We start from the raw sequence: 14627 nt of genomic DNA on the forward strand, positions 1-14627 counted from the left end.
AAGCAGCAATTTGGAGGTTCCTGACGAAGGGGTGGTCCCGAGACCAAGCTCATTAGAACCGGGAGCTGCAAATTCACTCATGACAACATTTTCCAGCACAAGAGAAGTTTTTCATTTTTGCACTCTTAGCGGGTTGTGCAGTGTTGTGGCACTTTTGTACCATTCCATTGTTATTTACTTGTTATCTCACATTATTATTTGAGCGGGTTTACACTCTACAGCAGTGTTTTTTCAACCTTTTTACACCTATGGACCGGCAGAAATAAAAGAATTATTCTGTGGACTGGCATCGGTCCATGGACCGGTGGTTGAAGAACACTGGGCTAAGTCGTGGGCCAGACCCCGCCCATCTCTACCCAATCTCCACCCCAGACCCCGCCCCCCCATAATAGTACTAATTGCACCTTGCACATCCCGTGCCTCATCTGGAAGCCTTCCCTCTGACGTTGCAACATCAGAGAGAAGGCTTCCGATTCAGGCGCAGGACGCCTGTAGGAGCCACTGCTCGTGGCTTTGTACACTGAATCAGTTAGGAAGAGGAAGCTGGCTCGAAGATAATGCTGCAACGATCGCACCGTGGACCGGTGGTTGAAGAACACTGTTTTGGGACTGATGCACGTGCTGGCCCTGTGGACCGGCAGGAAATTTCTGTGGACCGGCACTGGTCCATGGACCGGTGGTTGAAGAACACTGCTCTACAGTACACTATTATTATCACACTAGGAAGATCCTGTGATGGTGTACTGCATTGAGCCCTGAGTTCTTGCATGAGATAAGTATTGAACGCTTTGCGTCTTTCTGACTTATGCAATTCACACTGAGGACTTCCAAATCAGTAAATTATTATTTATAGTGATATAATTGTGTGAGTAGATTCTGCTTCTCCCTCAGTGCTCACTTGAAGAATTATTAAAGAATGTGCTATATTTACAGCATGTGCCCACAGTTATGCCAGTTGGACATAAAAATGAAAGGTATGCTTATACTGGTTTATGCTCATAATCTGTAATGGAATCAGGGTACTTAGATGCTGTTATAGAATAGACTGTATCATTAAGGCATCTAAAAGGATGCATTAACTTACAGAGTTGTCTCCAAAGTACAATGGTATAGCCACAAGAAGGGGCCTCGGTGGCCTGGGCCCCCCATGTTGGACTCAGGCCCCCTTCAGCACTGTGGCAACCAATACGTGGCTGGCAGAGTAAACAACAACAACAAAAATCTCCTGAATATTCAATACACACCTTGATTTATAGGATTATCATATCAAAAACCCCATACTTATCATTTCAGAAGGAATTTCAAAAGATATAATCATCTTAAGGTCAGTGAATTAATATTCAAATATCAAATATCAGTTCAAAATGAATCAATTTGACTTTATGCATAAACATCCATCCATGATGAAAGAACTTTTTAAAGTCTATTAAGTCAATGCTGGTTCATAAATAAAGCATAGTCTCTCACTACAACTTGCAGAGCACCCAAAATTTAAAAAGGTGATAATTTTTTTTTACTGACCTTGAGGACCAATGATTATAACTTTTTTTGTTGTTGTTCAAAAATTTTATTGGTTTTAATATACAATAAGTACATTTTTGCCCCTCCCTTGTCACTCCCAAAGCATGCCTAGACCATGCCCCCTTGCCAGTGGCGTAGTAAGGGGGGTGGTCCGCCCCAGGTGCCATGTTGGTGGGGGCGCCAGCATCCCTCCTCATCTCTGCCTCCACCTCTTCCCACCCCTCCCCTCACAACATGCATGCCCCCGTTCCGTTCCCTATACCTCTAGTTCACCGCCACGAGCAACAACTTTAACGTGCTCCTTATGACCGTGTCATCTCTCCTGCTGACATCACTTCTGGGTGCCACGCATAGGAAGTGACATCAGAGAGAGAGATGAGGGTGTTACGAGGAGCACATTGAAGTTCTTCTTGCTCGTGGCGGTGAACAGCTAGTGGTATGGGGAAGGGAAGGGGGAATGTGTGTGGCAGGGGAGAGCGGGGAAGGAGGGGGGGAGGAGATGAGGATGGGGGAGGGGCACCTCTCACCCTCGCTACACCACTGCCTCTTACTATAAGGTTGTACTACAGTTTTAGACATCAATATCCTGGCTTTATATGTAAAATCCAGATTTGGACTTCGGTGTAATAAGAATGTGTAAATGCTGGTTTTAAGTCATCCAAACAGGACATCCAAATAGCCAAATTAGGACTTTACTTTTCAGGCAAGCTTATTTTGAGATGGTGGGTTAGATCTTCCTGCAAATTATAACCTGCAAATTATAACCTGTTACCTGTACTTTCTACATAGTAACATAGTAGATGACGGCAGATAAAAACCTGAATGGTCCATCCAGTCTGCGCTACCTGATTTAATTTTTTTTTTTTTTTTTCTTCTTAGCTTTTTCTGGTCAAGGATCCAAAGCTCTGCCCGGTACTGCACTTAAGTTCCAACTACTGAAGTCTCCATCAAAGCTCACTCCAGCCCATCTACACCCTCCCAGCCATTGAAGCCCTCCCCAGCCCATCCTCAACCAAACGGCCATATACAGACACAGACCGTGCAAGTCTGCCCAGTACTGGTCTTAGTTCTTCAATATTTACTATTATTTTCTGATTCTAGATCCTCTGTGTCCCACACTTTTTTGAACTCCGTCACCATTTTTCTCTCCACCACTTCTCTCGGAAGCGCGTTCCAGGCATCCACCACCCTCTCCGTAAAGAAGAATTTCCTTACATGGCTCTTGAACTCTTTATCTTGGGATGTTGATGCTGAATGTTCTGTCTTAGTTTAACTTTACAGAATTATTTTCTTGCTTTTATTTTTAAATTGTACACTGCCTCGGGTTATCTTTTCAATAAAGACAGTACAGCAACTAGAAACTAAAATAATGGCCTTTATGTTGTAAACCACTATGACATATATATGACTTCTATATCAAGCTTCTGAATAAACAATCAACATTTTGCCTCTGCCTGCTGTTTTGTCACAAGCATCACTTCAGTTGTCATCGCCGCTCTGCCACAATGGTTTCTATGGATTCGAAGTGAAGCTGCAGTGACAACATAAATTTAAACCCTAGAGCTGTCTTTTAAATTAAAATTTATATTTGGTATCACTATATACATAGGCAGTAGGACTGAGTAAAAGTGCAATACCATCAGTGCCACTTCTGCTATCCATTTAACATAGATTTGCTATTTAACAGACCTGAATTTTTTATTTATTTATAAATTTCCAAATACAAACAAAAGAATCCTCTTGTTCCAGAAAATCAGAGAAATAATAAAGGAAAAGACATATATTGCATAATAATAATAATTAAATCAAGGAAAAAACAAAATCAAGTTACAATATCAAACAATAAAATAAATTATACAATATAATAAAGACACTAAGGGCTCCTTTTACTAAAGTGCACTAGCGCTTTTAGTGCATGAACAAGATTAGCGCGCTAGCTAAAAAATGACTGCCTGCTTAAAAGGAGGTGGTAGTGGCTAGCGCGCCTTCGTAAAAGGACCCCTAAGTATTTCTGAGACCACCATAATACCTTGAGGAACAAGAATATAAAGAGATAAGGAAGTCTCTAACAATGCTTTTTTTAGTTTATAAAAGAAAAAAGGCTTAACGTGATTTTATCCGGTTCAAATTTCCTTATAACAGCCCTTATCTAAGAGTTAATTTTTTCGCATCCACAAAGCTGCAAAGTTGCTCCAGCACAAAATAAACATAATTCATTCCAACACGTTTAATCATACACCAGCAGGGATAACTAAGTAAAAAGGTAGCTCCCTTTTTTTTTTTTTGTCTCCTCTCTCATACTAAGGAATAGCTTTCTCCTTTCTTGAGTGGACTTAGTAACATCACGGAAAATCCATATCTTTTCTCCTAAAAACAAGCTCTGAGAGAAACAGACCTGAATTGCCCAGATTGATTTATTTATTCAATTTTCTATACCGTTCTCCCAGGGGAGCTCAGAACGGTTTACATGAATATATTCAGGGACTCAAGCATTTTTCCCTGTCTGTGCTGGCGGGCTCACAATCTAGCTGATATACCTGGGGCAATGGGGGGATTAAGTGACTTGCCCAGGGTCACAAGGAGCAGCGTGGGTTTGAACCCACAACCTCAGGGTGCTGAGGCTGTAGCTTTAACCACTGCACCACACTCTAAATTTCAGCCACCGCTGGATAATTTTGTGGCATTGGTCTTGCTCTATCCCTACCTTTCTCCCCCTAACCCCCCACCCCCCCCACACTGTTTTTGTTATCCTTTTATTGTTATGCAACATTTATTATGTGGGGGCTGTAGGATGGAAGAGAGGGCACTGAGAAGTGTCTTTTACTTTGTTGTATCAGTATCCCTAATTTTATTATTATTATTATTATTGTGGGGGCTATGAGATGGAATAAGTGATACTGGGAGCTGTATTTTACTCTGCTTTTCTTGACTATACTGTTATATAAAATTGTCATATGAAGATGATTTTGCTGGGAGAAATTACTATGATTTGCTATGGAATGTAGTATAGAGGCAATACATAATTTTAAATTAGTTAGGCCCCTTTTTATCAAGCCGTGTTAGGGTTTTTTTTTTGTTATCACCGGCCGCTGCAGAATTCTATAAAGGTTGGAGATTTTACTACAGCGGCCGGTGATAAAAACACCAATGTGACTTGATAAAAGGGGTCTTAGTTAGTTATATTGCCCTTCCTTTTACAAAACCACACAAGAGAGTGTTAGTGCCAGCAGACGCACTGAATGCTCTGTGCTGCTCCTATGAGTGTCAGGGTAGCACAGAACATTCAGGGAGTCTTTTACTAAGGCACGCTAGCCGATTTAGTGTGTGTTAAATAGCAGCGCACGCTAATTGCTAACGCATCCATAGAATATAATGGGCGCTTTAGCATTTAGTGCACGCCATATCGGCTAACACACCTTAGTAAAAGACCCCCTCAGTGTGCCGGCCGGTGCTAAAAACCTCTTGCACAGCTTTGTAAAAGGATGGGGGGGGGTGTTAATTAATTAATTTTGTTTTACTATTGTCACTCACATCTGAAGAAAATTATGTATGTCTATGTATGTTGGTCCTCCCCCCCCAAAAAAAAAAAAAAAAAGAACAAAGTTCACAAAGACTATTGATTTAAAATACTTCAGCTAAGTTCATTGTCATCCCAATATTTTCTTAATAAATCTTTTTTTTTTTTTAAATTAAAACTTTATAACTCCCAATTTTTAACCATTTAAAATTGGCGACTGCTCATTTACTTCACTTTCCCCCCCTTTTACTAAGCCATGATACAGGTTTCTGCTATAGCCTGGAGCGCTAAATGCTCCAACGCTGCTCTGATGTTCATATGTGCTTGTTTCTGCTATTTCAATGTGTATTGCATTGAATATTTTGTACATTCAGGCCTCGATTCTGTAAACTGCGTCCCGATTGTAGGCAGCTGTAGACGTCCTACAGCTTTCTAATCAGCCAATCGAGAGGCACGTTTTTTTTAAAAAAAAGATCCCCAGGCAGGCTGCCTATATTGAAGGTGCCTCCAGGAGTCTAGGGAGGCCCACAAGCCCGCCTAAGCTCGCCTAAGGCTAGGCAGTAGCCTTAGACGAACCTAGGCAGCCTACATTGTAAATAGACATGGCCACTATACTTAATCGTGGCAAGGGATCTCCCTGCCATGATTAGTATAGCAGCCGTGGCAGTGGCCGCCAGTCTACCCCCTAAACAAATGAGGCAGGAGGGATGCCTAATCCCTACTATGCCAGCAGAAAGGTGACCAAGCTCTCCTGACAGACCCCCTAACTAAAACCCCCATCCCTGAATCAAGCCCTCCTGCCCAATGACCACCTACCCTTTCCCGAAGATCTCCGGCAGGAGGGTGCCCAATTCCTCCTGCCAGACCCCCTAACTAAAACCCCCATCCCTGAACTCCCCCCCAAAAAATCCCAGCCTCCCTCCTTGGACTCCTCTCAATAAACTCCCATCTCCAAATGAGGCGGGCACGCCCCTTCCCTGCCCAACCCACATGATCCTAGGGCCTGATTAGCCCCATAGGAGGGGCCTTAAGTACCTGGGCTAATCAGGCCCTAGGCTCCTGTGGGTTAGGCAGGGGAGGGACAGGCCCGCCTTATTTGGATGAAGGCGGGCCTGCTGGAAGGCCAGTGTGAGGATTTGGCCGGCCATCTTGCTTGGTGAATTCGGGGGGGGAGGTGTTTCATTGAGGGATTCCAGGGAGGGGGTTGGGGTATTTATTTGCAGGGTTCAGGGAAGTGGGGGTTCATTGGGGGGGTCCAACAGGAGGGATTGGGCACCCTCCTGCCGGCGATCTTCAGGAAAGGGTGGCCGGTCATCAGGTAGGAGGGGTTGGGCTCACTCCTGCCACAATCGTACAGGGGTGGGGGAACTGGCAGCCACGGCCGCTATACTTATCGCAGCAGGGAGATCTCTTGCCACGATAAGTATAGAAGCTGCGTCTACAGTAACCCGGTTCTGTCACCAGTGTCTGTAACATGGACATCGGTTACAGAATCGGGGTTATTTTGGGTGGACCTTGGCCTGATTCTGTATAGGACACCCTTCCCGGGCATCCTATAATGAATCTGGGCCTCAATGTGTATTGAATTGCAATATTTTATACATTTTATATTTTTGGTTTACTATATTAATAAACCCTGATCTTGTATATTAATCCCATATTGGAAGTCATCTTTTTATCTATACTTTTCAATGGTTTGTTGTGTCCGTACATAGGGATACTATTCCATTTTTTGGTCTTTTCTGACTTAAATATCACTGCAGTATTTTTAGTCAAGCCACATTAGGGACATTTAAATTGTGATAAGGGCCAATTAATGTGACTTAAAGCATTAATGCTGTTGTGATGAATTCCCCCCTAAGAAGCCCTTTTACCCCCTAATGCACATTTACCAAAGGTTTAAATCCACTACCATGGAGTGCACTCAGGCATCCCACAATAACTTTTGGATCTGCAAACACATCCCACGTGCTAAAAAAAATACTTTTTATTTTTTAGTGCTGGGGACTTGTTTGGGGGCAGAAAGTAGGTGTGCCCAGTGTGCTAACTAATTAGCATATGGTTAGTGCAGGAGAGCATATTACCTAGAAAATGGATGTCAGTAAAGGATCCTATGCTAATGGCTATGCACTAATTGGGAAATTGGTTCATGGCCATTAATTGAGGAAATGGAAAATGTGGCCATTTTACAGCCATGCTAAAAGTGACCTCAGCACACAAGAAACCCATATGTTAGTCATAACATAGGTCACTTTTTAGAGCAGTTTAGTAAAAGGGCCCTAAATGTTCAATAATTTAGCATTATATATACGTATAAGCTGACTTTGCCCTAAGAAATACTCCAATTCAATAAATGTAAAGTCCTACAACTATAGAATCCAAAATGAAAATTAATATGAACATTCAAATTCAAGGAGGAAAAGACCTGAGTGGGTACCCACGTGGGTTATCTATGTAACCCTCCAAGGGAATGTTAGTGCCCCATCACTAATCAGAAAAACCTCCTCAAAAAAAGATGTCCATTGACTTATTTGTTATATTCCTTATCTATTCATATTCACATTCAGAATCTTCTTTCACAATCCATTAAAGCACAAGTCAATTTCAACTTGTCTTAAATATCAGCAGTGACGCAAGCAGATAGCAACGATCAACGGAGTATCCGTTTCACAACTGCTTCATCAGGAGCTACTTACTGCCCAAATGCTTTTCACTCTATAGAAAAAAAAATTTATAGAACATTGTTGTGATTTCTTATTAAAATCAGGCATTTTCAAGTCTAAAACCTATGTGGCATTCCCTGTCTACACAGCAATTATTAACTTAGAACCGAATCCAAGTTATTTTTCAAAAGAAATTTAAAAAAAAAAAAAAATTCTCCAATCAGATCACCAGTTTCCCAGAGAGTTTAGTTAGAATTATCAATAGGTTTTGGGCAGTCTTAGGCAGAATCCTATTGGCAGTGAGAGATAGATAGGATAAAAGGGATTATGGATGAACATTCTGTTATTTGAAAGAAACCAGACCTCTTATTTACATAAACAATAAAGGCCTCCATAAGCTATGGAGTTTATACAAAACTCATTGTTTAAACCAAGATTGCATATTTTTCTCAAAAAAGGAGAACTCAAATACTTAAATTTAAGATTGTATACATGAAGCAGCAAGGCAATGAGCACTGTACTGTAAATATTATTCCTTCCTTCTTTTAATAAACCATTCAGACTTTATTTTTACAGCAGCAGGAAAAAGCAATACAGTTTATTCTAAAATATGTAATTGATTCTTTTTCTTAAATGAAATGTATACAAATGATATATTATGTCTTGTGGATTCACACTGTAGAAAAACAGATGTTGAAAGGTCTTGAAATCAGATTTCAGAACCACTAAGTTTGATAAGAGGCTGATCTGGTCATACTGACCATTATTAGAGAGCTGAATCTGTACCATTCTTGTGCACTTTCCTAATGTAGAGATGAAATTTATAAAATGTGTCTTATTCAACAAATAAAGACCATTCCAGTAACATAGCATAAATCTATTACTTAAGAAGGAAAAAAGTCTCAGATGGTGCATGGTAATCCCATGTACCAACGGAGTCGGATGAATTTGCTTTAGTGCCCCTCTGAAACATCCATCACTACAAAATAAACCCTTCTTTAATTATCTAAGTAAAGATGCAACATTGAATACACTTGTTGAAATATGCTTCAAAAATGTTTAAATGTCTTTCAACAATCTACTGGAAGCATCTAGCATTAATCATTGTATGCATTCAATGGTAAATAAATTGCTTATCTGAGCAGTAAAGATGAATCTATTGTTTTGTGGCTTAAATCACCGCTGCTTCAGGGCAAGGATCAGCTGAAAACTATGATGAATGCTTCTGTTCAGAAAACAAAGATAATAAAACTGTAAACATAAATTGAAAACGTATGCATACATCCTAAAACAGCACTCCAGAGTTGAACTCGAGTCCTGTAAAAAAAAAAAAAAAAAAAAATGGCACTACAGCATTCACAAGCTGTCTCAGTAATAAATGATTGGGAGATAGAACTTTAGACCGCCCCAAACCATCACCCAATCAGCTTGCTAGAAATATGGGACAAGTTACAGACAACCAATTAGGTGCACAAACAGAGTTTCATTGATAAAAAATGAGAACAGACCCAACTCATAAAACTAAAGTCAATCAATGACACAATTTAACCCTTGTGGTTGCACAGTGTTTAAAAGGAAAATCCAGCATTGCTCCCTTCTCTGGGGAATCAACCTCCTATTCCCATCTCGACTTAACGTATGGACATAGTCCAAAAAAAGCATCTTAACTAAATGAAAGAATGTTGCAATTGAAGGCAATATTGAACCCAAAGTACTTCTACAAGCTTCCTGTTCAAAGCACTCTGGTATTCATTATTCCAAACTCAGAAGGTTCTAGATGTTTGACCTATATAAACTGTATTCAGGAAGGACACAGATAGAAACACCTTTTTGCATTTTCACAATTTTCATCTTAATCATCTTAAAATGAGTTTTTGCTCATCTCTCAGTTTTTAAAATATTGTTGGATTTGTTCTTCACTGGATGAATTTAAAGCATGTGCTGGAGAACTCAGTGCCAGATTAAGGGATAGAGGTTACCCTACCTCAGTCATTAAGAAAGCATACAAAAGAGCATTATATGTTAACCGTCATCTTTTGTTTCAACAATAAAATAAGAGGGGTGATGTTGCAGATAAAGTTGCAATGTATATTTTACAATATGATGTCAAGGCTCAATAAATAGCAAGAATTTTGAGTAAACACTGGCATGTGGTTACTTTGGTGCCCGCTTTTCAAGATATTAGATTGTGAAATGCCTTTAAGTGTAGATTGAATATCAAAGAACATATAAGTCCAGCCATTTTGAAAATGCCAACATGGGATAACACAACTAGATTAAAGGGTCATGCCCCATGTGGGCACTGTAAGACGTGCAAGATTACTCTGACTATTCAAGAGTTCATTAACTCGATGGATCACACAAAGCACATATTACGCTATTGAACCAATTGTGATTCTGAATTTGTTGTGTACTGCCTCATCTGCCCTTACAATAGTTCCTACAAGCATGAGGAGCAGTGCAGAGCATTCAGCGTGCTGGCCTGTGCTACAAAAAACGCTTTAACGGTTCTGTAAAAAAGGGGGTAAGTGACTTGCTCAGAGTCACGAGAAGCTGCAGTGGGAAAAGAACCCAGTTCTCCATGAAGTCTGCTGCACTAACCATTAGGCTTCTCCATCGCTCCAAGTCTATTGCAAAGTCTGGCTCCTCACTTACAACTATTCAAAGTCTCCTCTGAGAAAGTCCTGATTGCAGCTTGTAGCTGATGATCTTCTCTTTGTAGACCACAGGTTGCCCCTCATTCTGGCCATTTTCTGCCTCCAACTCTTGGGGTTCTCTGGTGAGATGCTGACCTGTAGCAGAACTGCTTTTGGGTTGTAGGGATGCTGTTCATTCTACAGTGCTCAATAAGACCCTTTCGATACTGCTGCCTATGCAGGCCTGGATGATAGAGAGAGTGCATCTGATCCCATGGTGCTTGAAAGAATTTCAAGGATAATCACTGGAGTAGATGCTGAAGCTAGGTAGGGGGTGCTCCCATACTTTTCCTCTCTTCTTACCCATCTATAGACAAGTAGGAGCTGATTTGGACCAACATCTTCCAGACACCACAGCATAAATGGACACATCATCTTTTAATGCACCATTTCAGAATGCCTCAGTCCAGTGGTTTCTAAAAGAAGATCAGAAATAATATACTGTCACAGGGCAACATATCGTAGTATCCTCAGTAACTACAGCTAATCAAACTCTTACGTAGTACAATGGTGGTCTTGAACAGAATGGAAGCAGTCTATTGGGGCATCCAGTGACATAGTAAGGGGGGAAAGTCTGCCCCGGCACCATCTTGCTAAGAGTACGACACCCCTCCTCCTCCTCTCTGCCTCCCATTCCTCTCCTTGCCGCACGTGTGCTCCTTGCCTTCCCCAATACCATTTTTACTTCCCTGGCATGAGGTTGCTGCCTGCATCAGCATCAGTGCTCTCTCTGATGTCACTTCCAGGATCCACGCCTAGGAAGTAGCATCAGAGGACGAGCCGACACTGACGTGGGCATGCTGCTCACGCCAGAGAAGTTATGGGCAAAGGGAAAGGGGGGCATGTGACAAGGGGAACAGGGTGGGGGAGGGGTGCCACCACCCCAGGCACTGCTCACCCTTACTACGCCACTGGGGGCATCCTTAAAGATTTCAAGAATTAGCCTAATTCCCTTTGGCAATTTAGAGAAGGGTATCACTGTTTGTTTGTTTTTCAATCCATTACCTTCATGAGCAATTTATAATATTTTTAGAAGTTGATAGATAAATTCAGTTCTAAATGTTCCATTTTGGGCACCAGGGACCTGTTAGTCAACAGTGTTCATATCTGGAGGCTTTTGTCAAGACACATTTTCAAAGCACCTCATGCTGATATCGTATTCCTTGTAAAATGAAAGACTGCAAGGCATACTAATGATGCTGTCCTACTACAGGCCATTAAATGTGAGATTTTCCAGATTGCTGCATCCCCTAATGTAGTAGGTACAATTGATTGCTCACATGTGGCATTCACCCTTCCAGTATTAATAAAGTAGATTTTCAAAAGCAAAAAAATATTTTTGCTCCGTTAATGTTCAAGTCATCTGCAATGCAGATGGTGTGATGAGTAATGCGGTGGCCAAACATCTGGGGTCTGCTTATGGATCCTTTGCTTATAGGAGCAGGACCATCTGCCAGCAACTGCAAATGAAGCACTTTGGTGATGAATATTTAGTGATTAAATAAATTTTGATTTTCATCATAAACCTATTATATATTATCAGGATAATTTTAGAATGAGCCTCCTTTGCATTGAAAGATATACACAAAATCTCCATTGTATACACATTTTTAGCAAAGTTAAAGAGGCTTATACTGTATAGCTTCAAAGGCTGCCTTAATCCTGCACCCTGCTCTGCCCAGATCAGAAAACAGGCATACGAGTATATGGGCTATGCTTATATAAGTTTAAGCAAAAATCCATTGAGAAATTTTGGAGAAGGACATTTCTATATCTACTATAAAATGATATTTACTCATGGAAATATCTTTTATACGTAGACCCTAGACACAGCATGAGAGGGATTTAATAAAGTGAAATTAACTATAAAATCATAAAAAAAGCAAAAATCACCATATATTGATTCCCTCGTGTTATATTATCTTACGTAATTATTTTCCTCTCTATTTTTAGGCACCAGAATTTATAATCTCAGATCTTAACCTTTATTTTGCAAAGGGCATCTAGGTTAGAAAAGTGATATCCAAATCAAGTAATTCAAAATGTCCAGGTATTTTATGGAAGGTTCACTGATATGCATGGCTATATTTCCTGCTAGGTTTAGTAGGAAAAGTTATTAAACAAAAATTTATAGAAAGCAAGAGCAGCTTCACTCAGGATCTTATAAATCTAAGCAATATGTTTGCTGGTTATGTGTCAATTTTGCAAACCACATGTAAATGCAACCTTTACACTTACAGATATGCAGTAATTGCTGGATCGCAAACCACACACAGAAGTGGATTAATTAAGGAATTTTAGAGATGGCTTTATCATGCCAAAGTGATAAACACAATTAGAAACATAGAAACATGAAGACAGAAAAACACCAAACGTCCCATTCAGTCTGCCCATATGCAATATCCAACGTGCCTTCCCCATGCTTTCTTAAATTCAGACATACATAAGAACATAAGAACATAAGCAATGCCTCTGCTGGGTCAGACCTGAGGTCTATCTTGCCCAGCAGTCCGCTCACGCGGCGGCCCAACAGGTCCAGGACCTGAGTAGTAATCCTCTATTTATACCCTTCTATTCCCTTTTCCAGCAGGAAAATGTCCAATCCTCTCTTAAATCCCAGTACTGTATTCTGCCCTATAACGTCCTCTGGAAGCGCATTCCAAGTGTCCACCACACGTTGGGTAAAGAAGAACTTCCTGGCATTTGTATTGAATCTGTCCCCTTTCAACTTTTCCGAATGCCCTCTTGTTCTTTTATTTTTTGAAAGTTTTTTTTTTTTTTTAAATAACAGCTTTTATTGAAATACACCTCAAGCATAACATAAACATATAGCATACAGCAGCAAGAAAATACAGTGCAATCATCCACACTCCAAAAAAGAAAAGAAAAACACTCGAAGTGTAGCCCAGAACAAATACAAATATCATCCCCCCAATTCAACAATAACAAACTACAAAACCCACCAAAATACAGTCAAAATCCCCCCTCCCCCCCACCCCCCAGGGACAAAACACAGTTCCCACAACACCCAATTAGGTCGAGAAGCATCTAATATCAGAGAGCAAAAAACTAAGAATGGAATAGGGATATAGATAAAGGTTCCCCCCAGTCTCCGCTATCCCAGTCCAGCCGCATAGTCGACTCAGTGCCCCAGTCCACCCCTGCCACTAATCCCCACAGATGCCCGAAATCTGCGCCAAATATGAGCATAGCCATGAAGTTTGCCATGACATAGAGCTGTTAAATGGTAAAGAAGTTGCCAAGTAAGCAAACGATGCTCCACCATGGCCCACGTGGGAGGGAGCACCTGATTCCAAAGGGAGGCAATAGCTAATCTAGCAGCAGTAAAGGCCAACTTACAGAACATAGAATCACCCCAAGCTAAATCCAATTGATGCCAGAACAACAAGGCATGTCGCCAATCCACCGGAATGGGGATATCCAGGATCCGAGACACCCGAGAAAAAATCTCAATCCAGAACCCAGACACCCGCCCACACTGCCACCACATATGAAAATAGGTACCCACCTCCCCACAGCCCCTCCAACAAAGAGCACTCGCACCTCCCTGTCAACGAGCCACCGCCTGAGGGGTATAATACCAGCGAAAAAGAACCTTGTATCCATTTTCAATCAATAAGGCCGCTATACCCGCCGAAGAAATCTCTGACCAGATATCCCCCCAGGTGTCCCAGGATATAGCAGAGCCCCAATCACCCTCCCAAGCCCTCATGTAGGAATGTGGGGTCCCCCAACAATTGAGGCATCTATATATAGCAGATAGAGTTCCCTTCCTGAGCACCGGTCCCAACATCAGTTCCAAGGGAGTCTTACCCCCCCCTCAGATCCCTCAAAAGACCCGAGGCCCTGATATAATGAACCACTTGCATGTAAGGGAACAAATCTCTCGCCCCAAAACCAAACCTGCCCCGAAGCTCCGTAAAGGGTCGAATACGGCCCAGAACCGGATCCCACAATTGACCCACACACACTAAGCCCCTAGTTTCCCAATCAGCAAACACTCCACCACCCCTTCCCGGTAGAAAATACTGTGTAGTCTTTGCTTCCACTACCTCTACTCGGAGATTATTCCACACATTTACTATCCTTTCTTTAAAAAAGTATTTCCTTAGATTATTTCTGAGCCTTTCACCTCTTAACTTCATCCTATGCCCTCTCACTCTGGAGTTTCCAATTGAGACTCAGCTCTTGTATATTTATGCTACATAG

The sequence above is a fragment of the Geotrypetes seraphini genome, chromosome 6, assembly GCF_902459505.1.
Source record: "Geotrypetes seraphini chromosome 6, aGeoSer1.1, whole genome shotgun sequence".
NCBI lineage: Eukaryota > Metazoa > Chordata > Amphibia > Gymnophiona > Dermophiidae > Geotrypetes > Geotrypetes seraphini.